Genomic DNA, 16,410 nt, shown 5'->3' on the forward strand with positions numbered 1-16,410 from the left:
CGTTATACAAGAAGTATTACCGAATGCCCTCATCAGAATTAGTGGAGCTAAAGAAACAGCTTGATGAAATGCTCCAGAAAGGATATATCCATCCTAGCTCTTCACCATGGGGATCACCTGCTATCTTCATGGACAAAAAGGATGGCAGCCTCCGCATGTGTGTGGATTACGGACAGCTGAATGATGTCACCATAAAAAACAAATATATGTTGCCAAGGATTGATGACTTGTTTGATCAAATCAGTGGGGCCAAGGTATTCTCCAAGGTTGATTTACGGACAGGATATCATCAGCTCAAGATTAAAAAGGAAGATATTTCTAAGACCGCATTTACCACTCGATACGGTCTTTATGAATATACAGTTATGTCCTTTGGGCTCACCAACGCCCCTGCCTTCTTCATGCATATGATGAACAAAGTGTTCATGGACTTCCTCGATAAGTTCGTGGTGGTCTTCATCGATGACATACTTATTTACTCAAGAAGTGAAGAAGATCACAAAGAACACCTCCGAGCGGTGTTACAACGACTCCGCGACCATCAGCTATACACCAAATTCAGTAAATGCGAATTTTGGCTCAAGCAGGTTGGATTCCGTGGACACGTGCCATCCGCCAAAGGTATAGCTATGGACCCGAGCAAAGTAAAGGATGTGCTCAATTGGTTGCCACCTACAACCGTATCACAGATTCGGCGTTTTCTTGGATTAGCCGGGTACTACCTTCGTTTCGTTGAAGGGTTTTCCAAGATTGCTAAACCATGACGGAGCTGCTCAAAAAGGATAAGAAGTTTGAATGGACTGAGGACTGTGAGAAAAGTTTCAATGAGCTAAAGGTCCTCTTGACGACTGCACCTGTGCTGACTCTTCCTGATATCTACCGCAGTTTCGATGTATACTATGATGCCTCCAGACAAGGACTTGGATGCGTACTTATGCAAAACAGCAAGGTAGTGGCCTATGCATCATGGCAGTTACGACCCCACGAGGGAAATTATCCTACTCATGATCTAGAATTGGCCACGGTGATTCATGATCTAAAAATTTGGAGACACTATCTCATCGGGAAGAGGTGCCAAATTTTTACCAATCACAAAAGTCTCAAGTATATATTTACTCAGCCAGATTTAAATCTCCGTCAACGAAGATGGCTTGAGTTAGTCAAGGATTATGACCTTGGAATCAATTACCACCCGGGTAAGGCCAACGTGGTTGCCGATGCACTCAGTCGAAAGCCTGTCAGCCTGAATGTCATATTGAAATCCTTGCCTCTGGAACTTCAAGAGGAGATTGCTCAGTTCAACCTGGTCATAGTTGATGCTGGCCTTGCTAATATTTTGGAAGTATCCCCCACACTTGAGGAAGAGATCTGCAAGGCCTAGATAGCTTACACCGTCCTGCCGAAGCGTGCCAAGAACATGGTGGCAGGACAGTCTTCAGACTTCAATTTGGTACCCTCCGTTTCCATGGAAGGCTTTGTGTACCCAATCAAACGGAGTTAAAGCAGAAAATCCTGTCAGAAGCACATGAATCTTCGTATTCTATTCACCCTAGAGGTACAAAAATGTATGAAGACCTTCGACAAATATTCTAGTGGGATGGAATGAAGAAAGACATTGCCTATTTTGTGGCTTGTTGCGACATATGCAACAAGGTAAAGGCGGAGCATCAGAAGCTAGCCGGACTTCTCCAACCATTGCCAGTTTCACAATGTAAATGGGATGATATCTGCATGGATTTCATCACAGGACTACCCTAGACTCAGGGAGGCAATGATGCACTCTGGGTCATAGTGGACACCTTAACCAAGGTTGCTCACTTTATTCCAATCAGAACCACATATCGAGCAGATCAACTTGCTCAGCTGTATGTATCCAGAATAGTCAGTCTGCATGGAGTGCCCCGAACTATCACGTATGACCGAGGTTCACTTTTTACCTCTGCTTTTTGGTCACGTCTCCATCAAGCCTTGGGGACAGCCCTGAAATACAGTACCGCTTATCATCCTCAGACTGATGGACAGATAGAGCGAGTAAATCAAATACTCGAAGATATGTTGCGAGCCTGTGCTTTGGCCCAAGGACCAAAATGGGAAGACTGTCTGTTGTATGCAGAGTTCTCTTACAACAACAGCTTCCAAACCAGTCTAAAAATGTCACCATATGAGGCTTTGTATGGCCGTAAGTGCCATACCCCATTAAATTGGTCTCAAACTGGAGATAGACGTATCTTCAGAACAGATCTCATGATGGAAGCTGAGAAACAAGTTAAGGAAATCAGAGACAGATTGCATTTGGACAAATCCCGACAGAAGAGTTATTATGATGCAAAGCACCGTCATATCAGCTTTGAACCCGGAGAACACGTATACCACCGAGTCACTCCTATGAAGGGAATCAAGAGATTCAGACTCGTGGAAAGTTGGCACCCAGATTTATTGGTCCATTTCCAGTTATGTCACAAGTGGGTACTGTTGCATATCAGTTGGAACTACCCCCTGAATTGTCGGACGTGCACAGCGTGTTTCATGTTTCACAGTTGAGGCGATGCATATCGCCGCCTGAGAAAAAGACTGCTATGACTGAGATAGAGTTGGCAAAGGACTTAACATATGAAGAGAGACTGGTTAAAATTTTGGATCAGATGGAAAGGGACACTCGTAGCAAAGTAAGAAATTTCTACAAGGTTCAGTGGGAGCATCACACAGAGTCAGAATCAACATGGGAACGGGAGGAATTTCTTAAGGCTCATTATCCAGAATGGTTTTCCCAAGAAACCGAATCTCGAGGACGAGATTCATTCTAAGTGGGGGAGGTTTGTGACAGCCTGGTTTTGCCCTCTTTTCTTTGCCTGGCTTTTAGTTGGTTTGAATTTGAAATTTTGAGTTTTGAATCTTTTCAGATGGACTTAAACACTTGGGTACCCCTTGGCTTTCACCCAAGTGTCCCATTTCCCTCTCTAACCCTCATTCCCACTCTGGTTCATCTCAAAATCATTATTGGAATATTTTTCTTAAATGAAAAATATTCATTTTCCTCTCTTAAACCCCAGTCAGCTCAATGTGCTCCAAAGCAACCCTAGTTTTTCTTGCCCACAAAAATATGAAAAAATTCACAAATATCTTTGAACCCTAGGGCACCTTATTGAGCAAAAATATTTCATCACTTTTTGGAATATTTTTGCTACAGAAAATATTTTCTGTTCTCGACAGAAATGGTGGTTTCTACAGCAACTACCCTTTTACTTGCTCCAATATGGCTGATTTTTCTTGTCAGTCATCACCTTAGGAGATGATTGCTAACCTCCAAAGCCTAGCTCCCAACTCCCAGCCGTTTGACCTCAGTAACCTCTCAAAGTTACTAATCAGAAACTTACTAGGCTTGTGAAATCTTTTCTACTGCGTCTGGATCCAAACCAAATCGTGGTAATCTTCAAAACTACCACGAACAACAAGCCAGACATGAGTTTTGGACTTAGGTCGGCCTGAGGGCAAAGCTCACGCGGTGACCACATGTGTACATGATGCCAATCTGCGTTTCGACATGCTCTCAGTGCCGCCGAGCGCTCTGTTTCGCGCGTGCTCGCTTCCCCGCCTGCCTAAGCGTGCCAAACCTTACCACAATCTTTGTGCTAGCTCCGTTAACTCTCCCCTGGCACTCGTCGACGCCGGAGCTCGCCGCAGCAAGCACGGGCGTGGTCCGGCCAACACAACAGTGCGCTCTGCACTGTGCTCATCGCCTTCCTCTCGATCCTGTGCTTGTCCCCGATCGCCCACAGTCCTGCTTGAGCTGTGTCGCGTTCTCCCTCTCTCTCTGACGCCGCTCGTCGCCGGGCGCCGTGTCCAGGTGTCACCGGCGGAGCCCGATCGCCCCCCCCCCCCCCCCCCTCGATGCTCGCCCATAGATGGAGCCCTCCCCAGCCTCCTCGAGAACCATCCTCCACTCCCACACACTCCACAACCTCGTAGAGAACCGTATCCCGGCCGGTGTGACGCCGTGAGACCGTTGCGCTAGGTGTCTTCCAGTTATTCACTGCTTGTTGCCGTGCCATTCGCTTGTGTGTTGCATCTTGTCATGTCATCATGTGCATTGCATCATCATGTTTTCAAAACTTGCTTTCGTCCGGGTCTCCCAGTCCTTCCCGTTGTCCGTTCTGGGCCCAGACACACTTGCACGCGCCCGCAGCATGTCCAAATTATTATTTTATAAGTGGCTGAAAATGTTCTCGGAATGGGATGAGAGTTGGCGTGCGGTCTTTATTATAGTGTAGGTAGACCGCCTACCAAGTTTCGTCGCATTCGGAGTCCGTTTGATGCCCCAATGGATAATTATAGCGACAATATAGTCGGCCAAATCGTCAGACGTTTTCGGTCTCCAAAAACTGTTGTCGGGCTTTCCCTCTCTTTTCTCCCTAGACCGTCTACATAGTCCACTACCTACCACCAGGCCCAACCTAACCTCTCTCGTCAACCTGCGGCCCTCCTCACGCGCGCGTCTGAAAGCTGTCCCGGACCCGACCCGGACAGTCGTCACCGTTGGGTTCGGATCATCCCCAAACATCTATAAACCATCTTCGTTTTGTTAATTGGGCTCCTTAACCAATTTATTCTAAACCGCCCGATTACGATCGGACGGACCGAATACCCCTTAACCTAATCCAACAACATATATAAAGAAAGCAACCCTAAATTTTAGGGGAGCTGTCCCATCCTCCTCCTCACCGCCGCCATTCCAAATCCTCTCGGGATCCCACCTGCCCAAATCCTCCTCCACCTTCCCACCATTGCTCTCCGTGCCCAACCAACCACGCCGCATCTCTGATCCAAAAAAAATTCCTCTCGGCCTCCCCACCTCGAGCTCCTACCAGGTCACCATGCCGCCTTCACGAGCCTTCCCCTCGATCCACCATCCACCTCGAGCAACAGTAGGTGCCTCCGCCCGCGTGCCACTGGAGCCCCGAGCCGCCACCGCGTCGTCCTTCGTCCTCGCAGCCGTCTTGGCCTATGACCACAGGAGCCCTCCCGAGCGGGAACGCTCACGCCCGAGGCCCCAGCTGGCCCAAGCTCCTTCGTCCGCAGCACCGGAGCTCCCTCCGCCGTCGAGCAACACTAGCAATTGAGCCCCGCGCCGCCCTTCCTCCCTTCCCCTCGCTCGTCTCTCTCCCTCACTTCGCGATCTCTCTCTCTTCAGGATGAACAGGAAGCCTCCATGGATGCCAAGCCGCCAAGCCTCCCGAGCTCCTCGACCACAGCCTCGCGCGCCCGAACCCTGCGCCTGTCCTCGCGACCAGCCGCGTTGCCGGAGACCACCGTCAGCAGGTCCCTCTGCCGTGCCCTTCCTTCTCCTTCCTCCCTCCATCCCCTTCTATGGTTCCTCAAGCTCTCTCTATGCCGCTCTCACAGGAACCCCGCCATGGATGCAGACTTCAAGCCGCCACCGCTGCTGTCGGAGACGCCATGACCGCGCCGGAGTTTTGCCTCGTTCCCCGGCCATCCTCGCCGGCCTCCGGTTTCGGCTCGCCGCGCTGGGATTTCCCAGTCGTCGCCTGCTTCATCGTCATCATGCCAAGGCCGATGCCCCTCTGCTCGGCTGACCTCGTCGCTGCCTCCCCACGCCTACCGACCATCGGATCCGCGCCACTCCACTGCCTCGTCTCCACCCCCCTGTCATGCCATCAGTCACCGGAGCCCCGTCCAGCTATGCCACTGCCTGTCTGCGACCTCCTCTACTTCCAATCGAGAGAACGACAAGTCCTAGCCCCTCGCTTTGCCTCTAGATTGGACCGATCGAGCCGCTGCCCTGCTTCCGGCCCAGCCAAAGCCACTTTAGCCGGCCTACCTCTATGTCGAACAGGCCAAGGCCCACTGGGTGAGGCCACACCCCAATGCCCCACCTTTTGTTTTTTTCTCTTGTTGGGCTTGTCTCAGTTTCGGCCCATATAGTGTTTTTTTCTTGTCTGCGATTTAGTTTTATCCAGAGATTTTTTGTTTGGAGAAAAGTCCCTAAACTTCATGCATTCAATAACTCTTGAACTATGCATCATATGTGAAAAAAACTCCAAATATGTAACTTGCTTAGAATTTTATCTAGTTTCATAATATCCAACTTTCATGCACGTTTACAATGTTTAAAATGTTGTTTGTTTTAATTTGCTTAAATGCCATGTTAAAATGCTTTATTTCATAACTAAATAACCGTAGCTCCAAATTTAATAAACTTTATATGTAAATGGGGTAGAAAAATGCCTAGTGTAACATGGTGACTTTACTTTGCATGGTTAACAACTCTAAAATATGGCTTAGGGCAGAACAGTACCAAATCCATAACATGCACATGAGGATTTTCCAGAATTGTTGTTTGTTATTTCCGGCCTCATTTATACTTGCCTAGATAGGTAGTTTTCATATGCTTCACCTCTTGCCATGCTAACCAACATTTAATATTGTTGAGTACCTAAACGAGAGAGAACTAAATAAGTCAAGTGGTGTTTTCTTCAATATGCAACTTCATTGCATATTGAGCTCCACTTAATTTGTAGTGTTGTTTGTTACACTTTGCCATGCCATGCTTCATTAAACCGGACATGCATCATACTTGGTTGTGCATCATGCCATGATTATGTGATGGTTGTTTACCAGGTTGTTTGCTTCTTTCCAGTAATGCTTCTTCGGGTTAGTTCCGATAACGTCACGTTTGTGAGGATCCGTTCGACTACATCTGTTTGTCTTCTTCCTAGACTCGTTCTTATTCTTTGCGGGATCTCAGGCAAGATGACCATACCCTCGAAATCACGTCTATCTTTGCTTGCTAGTTGATCGCTCTGTTGCTATGTCGCGATACCTACCACTTGCTTTATCATGCCTCCCATATTGCCATGTCAAGCCTCTAACCGACCTTTCCTAGCAAACTGTTGTTTGGCTATGTTACCGCTTTGCTCAGCCCCTCTGATAGAGTTGCTAGTTGTAGGTGAAGATGAAGTTTGTTCTATGTTGGAACATGATTATGTTGGGATATCACAATATCTCTTATTTTAATTAATGCATATATATACTTGGTAAAGGGTGGAAGGCTCGGCCGTATGCCTGGTGTTTTGTTCCACTCTTGCCGCCCTAGTTTCCGTCATACCGGTGTTATGTTCCTTGATTTTTTGTTCCTTACGCGGTTGGGTGTTATGGGGACCCCTTGATAGTTCGCTTTGAATAAAACTCCTCCAACAAGGCCCAACCTTGGTTTTAACATTTGCCACATAAGCCTTTTTCCCTTGGGTTCTATAGACTCAAGGGTCATCTTTATTTTAAACCCCCGGGCCAGTGCTCCTCCGAGTGTTGGTCCAAACTGGCGATGTCCGGCGCTCCCTGGGCAACCAGGGTCTATGCCAACCCGACGTCTTGCCCATCCGGCGTGCCCTGAGAACGAAATACGTGCGACTCCTATCGGGATTTGTCGGCACATCGGGTGGCTTTGCTGGTCTTGTTTTACCATTGTCAAAATGTCTTGTAACCGGGATTCCGAGTCTGATCGGGTCTTCCTGGGAGAAGGAATATCCTTCGTTGATCGTGAGAGCTTGTGATGGGCTAAGTTGGGACACCCCTGCAGGGTTTGAACTTTTGAAAGTCGTGCCCGCGGCTATGGGCAGATGGGAATTTGTTAATGTCCGATTGTAGAGAACTTGACACTTAACTTAATTAAAATGCATCAACCGCATGTGTAGCCGTGATGGTCTCTTCTCAGCGGAGTCTGGGAAGTGAACACGGTTCTTGTGTTATGTTTGAACATAAGTAGTTTCAGGATCACTTCTTGATAACTTCTAGTTCACGACCGTTGCGTTGCTTCTCTTCTCGCTCTTATTTGCGTAAGTTAGCCACCATATATGCTAGTGCTTGCTGCAGCTCCACCTCACTCCCCTTTCATACCCATAAGCTTAAATAGTCTTGATCTCGCGGGTGCGGGATTGCTGAGTCCTCGTGGCTCATAGATACTTCCAAACAGTTGCAGGTGCCGATGATACCAGTGCAGGTGACGCAACCCAGCTCAAGGGGGAGCTCGATGAAGATCTTGATAGTTGTTTTGTTTCGTCTCCTATTGATCAGTAGTGGAGCCCAGTTGGGACGATCGGGGATCTAGCATTTGGGGTTGTCTTCTTTTATTTTGGTTCCCTAGTCGGACCTTTCTTGTATTCTGGATGATGTATGTTTAACTTGTATTTGTGTGAAGTGGCGATTGTAAGCCAACTCTGTATCCCTTTCTTATTCAGTACATGGGATGTGTGAAGATTACCCCTCTTGCGACAAGCCTACCATGCGGTTATGCCTCTAAGTCATGCCTCGACACGTGGGAGATATAGTCGCATCATGGGTGTTACAAGTTGGTAATCAGAGCCATCCCCGACTTAGGAGCCCCCTGCTTGATTGAATCGCTGACATTGTTGAGTCTAGAACAAAATGTTTTGAGTCTTAGGATTATATATATATCGGAGAGTAGGATTCTTTTTACTCCTCAGTCCCTTCGTCGCTCTGGTGAGGCCTCCTGACGTAGAGTTTTGACTCTTCTCTCCTCAAATTTTACGAAAAAAATTAGGATCACGCGGGTATCTTGGAATCGTTTCGATAGTCTTGTGACGAAAACATTGTTCTTGGTGCCTCCTGACATTTAGGGGTTGTGGCAGTGTCCCAGGGAGTTGAGCTCCGAGGTGTTGTCGTCACAATTTTATCGTTGCAGTTCTGGAATACCTGAGTTCATCGACATCGAAAATCTCTTTTATGCAGTTGTTGGTGAGATAACCTCGACGCCACCCAGTACTGGGGCGGGAGTTCGGGAGTATTGCCATAACTCGTATAACGGATGCTTTTCGAAGGTTGAGGTAAAAGATTTCCGAAGGTTTCTTGGTTATCTGTTGAAGGATGGATACAGCTGGATGTAGGATTTGCTAGTTTTGGGTGAGATATTATGCTTCCCCTGTATCCCCAACACCTAATTGCATAACCAGAAAGTTTTGGGATTTTATAAGTGGGAATTCAAGTATCACGTAGGATATCTTTCCAACAGACACATGATACGATATAGGGTCTATCATATGTTTGTTCTGGCTTATTTTGCAAGCCAATCCTTTGTTTTTGTTTTCAGTTGTGGTATTCGAGTTGCTTCGAAGTCAGATGTGGATTCCATACCTTTTCCTAAGCGGTGTTCTGACATTTCTATGTGAATACTAATCCTTCATGATAATCGATATTGTCATGTCAATCCTTTTCAACCGGTGTGTTTCTCTTCAAGTGGATCCGATCATTTTCAACATCTGCAAGACCCAATCTCAGTTTTTCTCAATGTGGTTCGTTTCATCCATTCCCAAGTTGCTTTTGTTTTTCCCGCCCTCCCACCCTTGTTTCTTCAAGGACTCAAATTTCTTAATCAACTATCCATTTTATTGATGGAAGTCTCTCCATTCTTTTCCTTCATGTTCTTATCCGGTGATTCTCAGGAAGATACTAAGGCAGCTTCAACTTCATCATTCTTCTCCAGTGGATTCAAGTCAAGTTTTTGGTGTTGATCGTATTCCCTTCCTCGCTTCAAGTGCTTTCGTATGCCGGTGTATCTCTTAATCTTTCACTTCTCGCTATTCAATTATTCCGGAGTGCTGAAGATGTCTCAGAAGATTCCCGTTTCCATTCTCAGTTCGCTCAAGTTCTTTTGAGGATGTTATCTCATTCAAGCAACTTAATTCAACTGGCGCAATCCCCCTTTCAAGTAATCATTCAACGGTGTTTCTCTTGAGTGGGCCCTAACCAACAGTTCTTTTCCCAGGATCTTACCTGGCTCTTCTATTTTCCCGGAGCTATTCTAAAATTCATTTCAAAGTTTGACGTGAGAATGAATTGTCATCAGTCATATGTCTTTCTTCAAGATCTTTCAAAAAAAATTCATCGTTGGCTCAACCTTTCTAATTTTCATTCTGGAGTGCCTCAACAACTCATGGTGGTGTTTCTCGTCGTCATTCTAAAAATTTGAAGACCGAAGACGAGTTTTTCCTCCAAATCTTATCCGTTCTCTCAGAGTTGCATAGTTCAAGCTTGATGCCATCCTCTCATAATTGTTTTCCATTGTGAGAATTATTTTCACCCATCCGAAGAAGTTCAGGAGTCTTTTCAGTTTGATTCTCCGAAGGCCATCATTTCGGGTTTATTCATTCCAGCTTTCAGCTTTCGTTCTCTAATTCTAACCGGTGATTCATCCCTTTACTTCGTTCATTTCCAATTCTTACGGTGGTTCATTCAAGATTTCTCTTCCTTCGCTATCATATCAATTCATTCGTTCTTTCCAATCCTCCCGATGGTCCGTTGAAGACCTTCCCAAGTTAGTGCAATATCTATCTTAATCCTTTCTACGAGAATAAGTAGTATGCCAAATCCGTGCTTTTCATCAATCTAAATTGATGAAGGATAAGCATAATGTAATTCTTATTCTTGTTTCATTGAGTAAATTCAATCCCTTATTCCGGAGGTTCATCAAGATTCTTGATTTCATTTGTTCATCTTTCTTTCCGGAGTTCCAAGTTATTTCAATTGAGTAAATTCAATCCCTTATTCCGGAGGTTCATCAAGATTCTTGATTTCATTTGTTCATCTTTATTTCCGGAGTTCCAAGTTATTTCAATTATATCTTTTCAAAGCTTCATCTAATCATTGCAAGGACTCAATCTTATTCTTTTCATCCTTCACTTCTTTTGATCATTCTTTTATTACCGGAGTTCTTCATGGAGGTTCTACATGGTGGTTCATCAAGGATTTAATTTCCTTCTCGAAGTGTTCACCGAGATTTTTTCAGAGGAGCTCAAGTATTCTTCATCTTGCATTCCGAAGTGCAATTCTTTCTATCTTATCTTTTGAGGTGGTGTTATGTCATTCTTGACAATTTCTTTGTGTTTCATGATTCACAAGTTCAGGAATGAGATATTTAAACCCATCATTTTCTTCCTTGGAGTTATCTTGGTATAGACTTCACCTAAAGCCTTCCTTTGGGAATGTTGCCATTATGGTGCTTATCTATGATCCAATTTCCACTTCTCATCTACATGAAGGAGTTTTCATCTCCTTGTTGATATCAATCCAATCTATTGGTTTTGTTAGTGGCAGAATTTCACCTCAAGATTTCGACGTGTTTTCCATAAGCCCACATCAAGCTTATCCTTTCATTGCTGGTAATCCAACAACTCCGTTCTAGCATTTGTTGTAAGCATGCTCTCTCAAGATCTTGTTTCCCTCCGTTCTTTTCAGTCCATTCTTTCTTCCTTCCGGAGGCATTGTGATGTTGCTCTTTTCTCTAATCATCTCGAATGGTGAGGATCGTGTTCTTTTCATGCTTATCCATTTAACCGAAGTGTTGTGCCCTCTGCTCAAGTTCTTTTTGCCTTATCAAGTCTTGCATCTCGTTTCAACTGGAGTTCTATCCGAATTTGTTCTTCCTTGTTCCTCTTTCCTAACGGAGTGTTTTCAACTTCGATCACCTCCGTGGTATTCTTTCTTTCAAGTTGTTCAACCTTTCAAGGTTCTTTGGTTTCACTCATTTGTCAAGGAAGCAACTTAGTTTTACCTCTTCCCCTTCCTCTTTCGTTTTCTCTGGTGCCATCTGTAGGATCTCGGGTCGAGATCCTCTTCTAGTGGTGGAGTGTTGTGACGCCCCGAGACCGTTGCGCCAGGTGTCTTCCAGTTATTCGCTGCTTGTTGCCGTGTCATTCGCTTGCGTGTTGCATCTTGTCATGTCATCATGTGCATTGCATCATCATGTTTTCAAAACTTGCTTTCGTCCGGGTCTCCAAGTTCTTCCCGATGTCCGTTCTGAGCCCAGACACACTTGCACGCGCCCGCGGCACGTCCGGATTATTACTTTATAAGTGCCTGAAAATGTTCTCGGAATGGGATGAGAATTGGCGTGCGGTCTTTGTTATAGTGTAGGTAGACTGCCTGCCAAGTTTCGGCGCATTCGGAGTCCGTTTGATGCCACAATGGATAATTATAGCGACAATATAGTCGCTCAAATCGTCGGACATTTTCGGTCTCCGAAAACTGTTGCCGGGCTTTCCCTCTCTTTTCTCCCTAGACCGTCTACATAGTCCACTACCTACCGCCAGGCCCAACCTAACCTCTCTCGTCAGCCCGCGGCCCTCCTCGTGCGCGCGTCCGAAAGCTGTCCCGGACCCGACCCGGACAGTCGTCCCCATTGGGTTCGGATCATCCCCAAACATCTATAAACCATCTCCGTTTTGTTAATTGGGATCCCTAACCAATTTATTCTCGACCGCCCGATTACGATCGGACGGACCGAATACCCCCTAACCTAATCCAACAACATATATAAAGAAAGCAACCCTAAATTTTAGGGGAGCTGTCCCATCCTCCTCCTCACCGCCGCCATTCCAAATCCTCTCGGGATCCCACCTGCCCAAATCCTCCGCCACCTTCCCCTCCCCCCCTTGCTCTCCGTGCCCAACCAACCACGCCGCGTCCCTGATCCAAAAAAAATTCCTCTTGGCCTCCCCACCTCGAGCTCCTACCAGGTCACCACGCCGCCTTCATGAGCCTTCCCCTTGATCCACCATCCACCTCGAGCACCAGTAGGTGCCTCTGCCCACGCGCCACCGGAGCCCCGAGCCACCACCGTGTCGTCCTTCGTCCTCACAGCCGTCTTCGCCTATGACCACAGGAGCCCTCCTGAGCGGGAACGCTCACGCCCGAGGCCCCAGCTGGCCCAAGCTCCTTCGTCCGCAGCACCGGAGCTCCCTCCGCCGTCGAGCAACACTAGCAGTTGAGCCCCACGCCGCCCTTCCTCCCTTGCCCTCACTTGTCTCTCTCCCTCACTTCGTGATCTCTCTCTCTCTCTTCAGGAAGAACAGGAAGCCTCCATGGACGCCAAGCCGCCAAGCCTCCCGAGCTCCTCGACCACAGCCTCGCGCGCCCGAACCCCGCGCCCGTCCTCGCGACCAGCCGCATCGCCGGAGACCACCGTCAGCAGGTCCCTCTGTCGTGCCCCTCCTTCTCCTTCCTCCCTCCATCCCCTTCTCTGGTTCCTCAAGCTCTCTCTGTGCCGCTCTCACAGGAACCTCGCCGTGGATGCAGACTTCAAGCCACCACCGCTGCCGTCGGAGACGCCATGACCGCGCCGGAGTTTTGCCTCGTTCCCTGGCCATCCTCGCCGACCTCCGGTTTTGGCTCGCCCACGCTGGGATTTCCCAGTCATCGCCTGCTTCATCGTCATCGCGCCAAGGCCGACGCCCCTCTGTTCGGCTCACCTCGTCGTTGCCTCCCCACGCCTACCGACCATCAGATCCGCACCTCTCCACCGCCTCGTCTCCACCCCCCTGCCGCGCCATCAGTCGTCGAAGCCCCGTGCAGTTGTGCCACTGCCTGTCTGTGACTTCCTATGCTTCCAATCGAGAGAACGACAAGTCCCGGCCCCTCGCTTCACCTCTGGATTGGACCGATCGAGCCGCTGCCCTGCTTCCGGCCCAGCCAGAGCCACTTCAGCCGGCATACCTCTATGTCGAACGGGCCAAGGCCCACTGGGTGAGGCCACACCCCAGCGCCCCACCTTTTGTTTTTTTTCTCCTATTGGGCTTGTCTCAGTTTCGGCCCATATAGTGTTTTTTCCTGTTTGCGATTTAGATTTTATCCAGAGGTTTTCCGTTTTGCAGAAAAGTCCCTAAACTTCATGCATTTAATAACTCTTGAACTATGCATCATATGTAAAAACTCCAAATATGTAACTTGCTTAGAATTTTTTCTAGTTTCATAATATCCAACTTTCATGCACGTTTGCAATGTTTAAAATGTTGTTTGTTTTAATTTTCTTAAATGCCATGTTAAAATGCTTTATTTCATAACTAAATAACCATAGCTCCAAATTTAATAAACTTTATATGTAAATGGGGTAGAAAAATGCCTAGTTTAACATGGTGACTTTACTTCGCATGGTTGACAACTCTAAAATATGGCTTAGGGCAGAACAGTACCAAATCCATAATATGCACATGAGGATTTTCTGGAATTGTTATTTGTTATTTCCGACCTCATTTATACTTGCCTAGATAGGTAGTTTTCATATGATTCACCTCTTGCCATGCTAACCAACATTTAATATTGTTGAGTACCTAAACGAGAGAGAACTAAATAAGTCATGTGGTGTTTTCTTCAATATGCAACTCCGTTGCATATTGAGCTCCACTTAATTTGTAGTGTTGTTTGTTACACTTTGCCATGCCATGCTTCATTAAACCGGACATGCATCATACTTGGTTGTGCATCATGCCATGATCATGTGATGGTTGTTTACCAGGTTGTTTGCTTTTTTCCGGTGATGCTTCTTCGGGTTAGTTCCAATAACGTCGCGTTTGTGAGGATCTGTTCGACTACGTCTGTTTGTCTTCTTCCAGGACGCGTTCTTCTTCCTTGCGGATCTCAAGCAAGATGACCATACCCTCGAAATCACTTCTATCTTTGCTTGCTAGTTGATCGCTCTGTTGCTATGCCGCGATACCTACCACTTGTTTTATCATGCCACCCATATTGCCATTTCAAGCCTCTAACCCACCTTTCCTAGCAAACCGTTGTTTGGCTATGTTACCGCTTTGCTCGGCCCCTCTTATAGCATTGCTAGTTACAGGTGAAGATGAAGTTTGTTCCATGTTGGAACATGGTTATGTTGGGATATCACAATATCTCTTATTTTAATTAATGCATCTATATACTTGGTAAAGGGTGGAAGGCTCGGCCTTATGCTTGGTGTTTTGTTCCACTCTTGCCGCCCTAGTTTCCGTCATACCGGTGTTATGTTCCTTGATTTTGCATTCCTTACGCGGTTGGGTGTTATGGGAACCCCTTGACAGTTCGCTTTGAATAAAACTCCTCCAACAAGGCCCAACCTTGGTTTTAACATTTGCCACCTAAGCCTTTTTCCCTTGGGTTCTGCAGACTCAAGGGTCATCTTTATTTTAAACCCCCGGGCCAGTGCTCCTCCGAGTGTTGGTCCAAACTGGGCGATGTCCGGCGCCCCTCGGCAACCAGGGTCTATGCCAACCCGACGTCTTGCCCATCCGGTGTGCCCTGAGAACGAGATACGTGTGACTCCTATCGGGATTTGTCGGCACATCGGGTGGCTTTGCTTGTCTTGTTTTACCATTGTCGAAATGTCTTGTAACCGGGATTCCGAGTCTGATCGGGTCTTCCTAGGAGAAGGAATATCCTTCATTGACCTGAGAGCTTGTGATGGGCTAAGTTGGGACACCCCTGCAGGGTTTGAACTTTCGAAAGCCCTGCCTGCGGTTATGGGCATATGGGAATTTGTTAATGTCCGATTGTAGAGAACTTGACACTTAACTTAATTAAAATGCATCAACCGTGTGTGTAGCCGTGATGGTCTCTTCTCGGCGGAGTCCGGGAAGTGAACACGGTTCTTGTGTTATGTTTGAACGTAAGTAGTTGCAGGATCACTTCTTGATCACTTCTAGTTCATGACCGTTGCGTTGCTTCTCTTCTCGCTCTTATTTGCGTAAGTTAGCCACCATATATGCTGGTGCTTGATGCATCTCCACCTCACTCCCCTTTCATACCCAGAAGCTTAAATAGTCTTGATCTCGCGGGTGCGAGATTTCTGAGTCCTCGTGGCTCACAGATACTTCCAAACAATTGCAGGTGCCGATGATACCAGTGCAGGTGCGCAGCCCAGCTCAATGGGGAGCTCGATGAAGATCTTGATAGTTGTTTTGTTTCGTTTCCTGTTGATCGGTAGTGGAGCCCAGTTGGGACGATCGGGGATCTAGCATTTGGGGTTGTCTTCTTTTATTTTGGTTCCGTAATCGGACCTTGCTTGTATTCTGGATGATGTATGTTTAACTTGTATTTGTGGAAGTGGCGATTGTAAGCCAACTCTTTATCCCTTTCTTATTCAGTACATGGGATGTGTGAAGATTACCCCTCTTGCGACAAGCCTACCATGCGGCTATGCCTCTAAGTCGTGCCCCGACACGTGGGAGATATAGCCGCATCATGGGTGTTACAGTCGGGCAGGCCGCGGGCCGCCGTCCCCGAGCTCGAGCTCGCCGGCGATCCCCTCGGGTCGTCTCTGTAGATCCGGCCCCTCCTAGGCCTGGGAAACCATTCCAGGGCCTTCGCCACTCTGCGGTAGTGTCGTTCCGTCCGGTTGGAGCCCTGGAGTCGCCTCTGCTCGTCGTCGTCTTCGTCTCCGGCGAGCTCTGCTTCCTGTCTCTGCTAGAGGACAGTTCTGACGCCGTCTGACCACCCCTAGCTACTCTAGGGGTATGGGCAGGTGCGCCTCCTCTCCTCTCTCGATTCCCCCCCCCCTCATTTTGGCCAAGAAACCCTCGTCGTCGGTGTTTGCTCAGGCGAAGCCGCGCCGTCCCCTGTTTC

The sequence above is a fragment of the Triticum urartu genome, chromosome 4A (assembly GCF_056163025.1).
Source record: "Triticum urartu cultivar PI428250 chromosome 4A, HENAU_Tu73, whole genome shotgun sequence".
Taxonomy (NCBI): Eukaryota; Viridiplantae; Streptophyta; class Magnoliopsida; order Poales; family Poaceae; genus Triticum; species Triticum urartu.